Source organism: Microplitis mediator, chromosome 1 (assembly GCF_029852145.1).
Source record: "Microplitis mediator isolate UGA2020A chromosome 1, iyMicMedi2.1, whole genome shotgun sequence".
Classification (NCBI taxonomy): Eukaryota; Metazoa; Arthropoda; class Insecta; order Hymenoptera; family Braconidae; genus Microplitis; species Microplitis mediator.
In genome coordinates, this window is record NC_079969.1 from 18,370,778 (window position 1) to 18,375,845 (window position 5,068).

The 5,068-nt window shown below is 28.7% G+C and overlaps 1 long non-coding RNA gene across 1 annotated transcript; it reads left to right on the forward strand.

Moving 5' to 3' along the window:
* The first annotated feature begins 435 nt into the window (after positions 1-435).
* On the forward strand, positions 436-1,015 carry LOC130675742 (uncharacterized). The gene is made up of 2 exons (XR_008991332.1): positions 436-686; positions 756-1,015. It is a non-coding gene; the product is annotated as an uncharacterized LOC130675742 (long non-coding RNA).
* Positions 1,016-5,068: the final 4,053 nt, after the last annotated feature.

A 5,068-nucleotide genomic window follows, 5' to 3' on the forward strand; every position in this document is an offset into this window, starting at 1 on the left:
GGTATAAAAAAATAGTTAAAATAAGAAGCAAAACAGTCATTAAATGTATACTCATAAAATTATGGCATCATGACAGTAAATGCGTTACGGTTAGTGGATTTGAACGTCAACGCTCGTGCTAAGATGGTGAAATGTTTGAGAGAGTAAAGCGGATGCTCTCATCAAATGGAATAAATTGTAACAAAAATTTACTCGTGTGGAATGAAGACTGGTGTATGGTATATAGAATGCATCTTGGTGTAGATGATTACGAGACAAGGGTTTTTGACCTCACAACCACAGAAACATTTTTACAATGACAGCTAAGAAACGGGCAACGAGTAAGCAAGAGGAAAAGAGAGATGTAGGTGAGAATGTGCAACGACGAAGCTGGTCTGCCGGTCGACTGGCATCAGGTTCGCACGACCTCAGAGCGCTTCAATGTTTACCCACTAATCGACAAGAACTGGTCGCTCCAGGTTTTTCTCAGCGATAACGAATTAACTGCAGTAGGTCGTTCTCCTCACTCTTTTAACTAGTCCAGCAGGTGAGAGTCAAGAGTTAAGAGTTAACTCATGCTAGTAAAATCTGTAGAAAAAGAAATTTGTTAACAGTGAAATAAGTTAAATACGTACGTAAGTGACTAAGTGAGTGAGTAAGTATCATTATTGTAAAGATGATGGTACAAGGCGAGGTGACATATAAAGGTGCGGATTGTATGTGATGCTCTAAGCTTTGTGCCCAAGGTTAAAGTTTAACTGGTTTTGTACACACAGGTATTCGTTTGGAAATATTGAATACTTCTTGGATTACAAAGCTGCTATATACATGTAGCGTTGCTACAATGATAAGCGATCGATCAATTTCGGTAATCTACACCGAACATCGATTTTTCTGTTTTCCGTCTTTACCTCATTCGTAAAGACAGAATAAGTTATACCGCTGAACTGCATACACGCATCTAAGCATTTCTATTGTATTCTCAATTTTACTGTGTTAAACTCGTTCGTTAAATAAAAACATTTATTTAACATAATTAGTTGGTTTAAATAATTTATTTATTATATTTAATATTACCTTAACCACTAAATATATATATATATATATATATATATATATATATATATATATATATATATATATATATATATATATATATATATATATATATATATATATATATATATATATATATATATATATATATATATATATATATATATATATATATATATATATATATATATGGATATATTCATTAATATTTTTATTTGGCTGCTTAATAGTTTTATTGTATTGGTACTCTAACAATGTAATTTAAACCCTTAAGGTCACCGAGTGCCATTTTGACCCCAGCCTGTTATTAAATTTTTTACAGTTTTGATTAATTTGTTAATTAATATAGCATACAATCAAGGTTAAGTTTCCTTTATAGAAGTTAGAATTTATTCAAAGATAAATTTTGAAAACTCGTTGTCATTTTTTCACACTAGGTTCAAAATGTCACCGTATAACAAATACGAAAATTCAGAGACTTGAGTCGTTTAAGGGTTCATGTAAGTATTTGGGTGGACATAGATTGCATAACAAAGTAATACAAGTGAAAATACCGTTGTAAATATTAGTTTTCACAATTTCTATGCCACGCGTATTTGCGTGATAAATAATTTAATTATGGTATTTAAAAATGATATTTAGTTGGCTCGTTAAAAATTATATCACTTTACGGCATGGTTTTTGAAGGAAGCAATATCCATAATGTTTATTTTAATTGAAAATTAATGCTTGTCTAGGGAAAGAAGTAGGATTTTTAATGATTTTTTTTTCATAATTTTTGGTTTATACAACAATAATGATGATCAATGATCAAGTTGCTGGTTTAAGTCGTGACTTAGCAGTTTTTACCATAAATCTTAGGGTGGGCCAAAAAAATCGACTATTTTTTTTTTTCATTTTATACCCTAAAAAATAAGTCGGTAGACACCTCAAAAAAATTCTCTCCAAGTATGAGCTCTTAATTTTAATAGGAAAGTCCTCCGCCTCTCAGTTTTTTATTTTTTCCTTATTATTAGAGAGAAAAAATCCATGTCTCGCTATTTACTATTTGGAAAAAATATTTCGTCTCATACGTTCATAGAAAATCGAATTCTCTACAAAAAAGGTCTTCAAATTTTTTGGTAAACCTCACCGTTCAAAGTAATTAAAGGTTGAAGTTTGATTATTTTCAGGCAGATTTCTTTTTTCTTATGAATTTTATAACTCGTCAAAGAAAAATTACTATGATTCGCGCACCTCATGGCTTTATAAGAAATTCACTGCTCTACAAAAACGGTCTCTTATAATTAGTCGATTAAATCAACCGTTTAAAAGATATTCATCGTCGAACTTCGATGTACACTAATTTTAACAGTTTTCGATTGATAATGCGTTATAAATAAAAAAAAAAATAAATAATAATAATAATTCGAATAATTTCAATTTAATTTATGAGTTTCGGGGAAATTCGTACAAACTTGAGTTTATGTCGTGAAAGTAACTACTATAGAAGTTCTCTGTTTCAAAATTTATTTGTAATTTATTATTCTTATAAAATTTTCATAAATTTTATCATTTTTAATCAGATATCCCGATCGTGTTCAGAGTATATTTTAAAACTTTCTTAAAACTTGACAAAAAATAAAGAACAATTTCAATATTTATTGCAAGTTATAAAAGAACATCGCTAAAAATACCCGAACTGTAATAAAGAAAAATTTTTACAGTAGAAATGTACGATTATGTTAAAAATGTAGAAAAATTATATCTCAGTTGATAATTGAATAAAAAAAACGTTTTGATAACAAATTGAAAATATTTTTTTTCGTTTAGGTCGATACTTTTTATATTAAATTTATCACAAAAACGTTATTTACTCGAAATTAAATGAATCACTGAATCTAAGTCAGAATGAATGCACTAATTTTTTTTGTTCCACTGTACCAAAACATGCTTAGGACTAAAAAAAAAACTGGAAAAAAGTTTAAAAAATTTCTCTGTTCATAGAACCTAAAGATTGTACGAATTTCCCCGAAACTCATAAATTAGATTAAAATTGTTCAAATTATTAATCAAAAACTGTTAAAATTAGGGTACATTGAAGTTTGACGATGAATATCTTTTCAACGGTTGATTTAATTGACTAATTATTGGACATCATTTTTGTAGAGCAGTAAATTTCCTGTAATGCCATGAGGTGTGCAAATCATAATAATTTTTTTTCGATGAGTTATAAAATTCATAAGAAACAAGAAATCTGCCTGAAAATAATCAAACTTCAACCTTTAATTACTTTTAACGGTAAGGTTTAGCAAAAAATTTGAAGAGAACTTTTTTGTAGAGAATTCGATTTCCTATAAATATATGAGACGAAATATTTTTTCCAAATAGTAAATACCTAAATATGAATTTTTCTTTCTAATAATAAGGAAAAAATGAGAAACTGAGAGGCGGAGGACTTTCCTAATAAAATTAAGAGCTCATACTTGGAGATAATTTTTTTGAGATGTCTACCAACTTATTTTTCAGGGTATAAAATGAAAAAAAAAATAGTCGATTTTTTTGGTACACCCTACTAAATATAGCGTGTAATGGATGTGTAACAAATGATGTGCTTCGTCATAGTTTATAGTGTAGTGATTCTTGAGTCTGGCGTGAAATTGCTCACGCAGGCTGATCAAAATTCATAAGAATTTTTTATATAAATTATAGACAAGTACCTTTTAAGTAGCTTTTATACACGCTGAGAATTTTATGGTAATGATTATCATCTCATGGTGGTAAAATTAATTTTTGTCCACGATACCTAATAATTACATAATTATTGTAAGGTTAACAATATTAAATGTTGATAAATAAACCACACGATGGCGATAATTATCATCCCCAGTGTTAAATTTGTATAATAATCATTAAAATAGTAGCTGTTATCATATCACACAACAAATATTGCAATCACTTGATGATATTTTTCACAACATAGCGGTGGTAGTAGTTACTATTTCGCGATCGTAATTTTCACAAATTATATGGCAAGTATCATGATCTCCGATGAGAATGATTGCCATCGAGTACAAAAACTCAAAAACATTCTACATTAACCAGTTTTTAATCAATAGTTTAGTGCATTGATCAGGCAAAGTGTTTAATTCGTTATTTATTCTACATTTTTATTTACTTAATCTTGATATTATACACAGAGAAAAATATGTATCACTCATAAACAGAAAATATACCCCAACTTTCACTTTAGATGGAACAGTCATTGATTTTTCAATTTACTAAGTATTGCATATCTCAAGCGCGAAAGTGCTGAGGGTGCTTTATAATCACTCTAAATTTTTTGACTCATTTACTTACATTTAATTATCTCTAGATTTTTTCGATTACACTAAAATGGGTCAAATTTTATACCAACACAAAGGCACTTTATTAAAGAATAATTTCGACCCAACATTAAGTCGATTAATTATTCCATTAATGAAATATAAATTATTTTACCCGAGTCGAAATCTAAAACGTATCTCAAGCGTCTCAGGCGTTTAAAACGTATCTCAAACGTCTCAAGCGTTCAAAGCGTAAATTAAGCGTCTCAGGCTTTGAAAGCGTGTTTATAATTTCAGTAATTTTTTAATTCTGATTAAAATTAAAAAGATCATGTACTGGGTATTAGGTAAAGGATTTTTTTTCCATTTTTGAGCATTTTGAGCTCGTACATAGCGGGAAGTTTAAAAAAAAGCCTGCAAGGTCAACCTTTCCAGATTTATTAATTTTTGCATGTATCAAGAAGAAATACGTCAATTCTGACAAAAGAATTTTATTTTATTCGTGTTTCTAATGCCTGAAACGTTTTAAAATTTTACAAAAAAATATGAGAATAATTACTAAATTTGGATAGTAATCTTGAAACGCTTATGATTTATATGAAAAATTCATAAACAGATTAGCATATTTTACAAGTCGTTTAGTAAATTTTACTATCCCAGTTTAGTAAATTTTACTATCCCATTTAGTAAATTTTACTGTCCCGTTTAGTAAATATTACTATATCAGA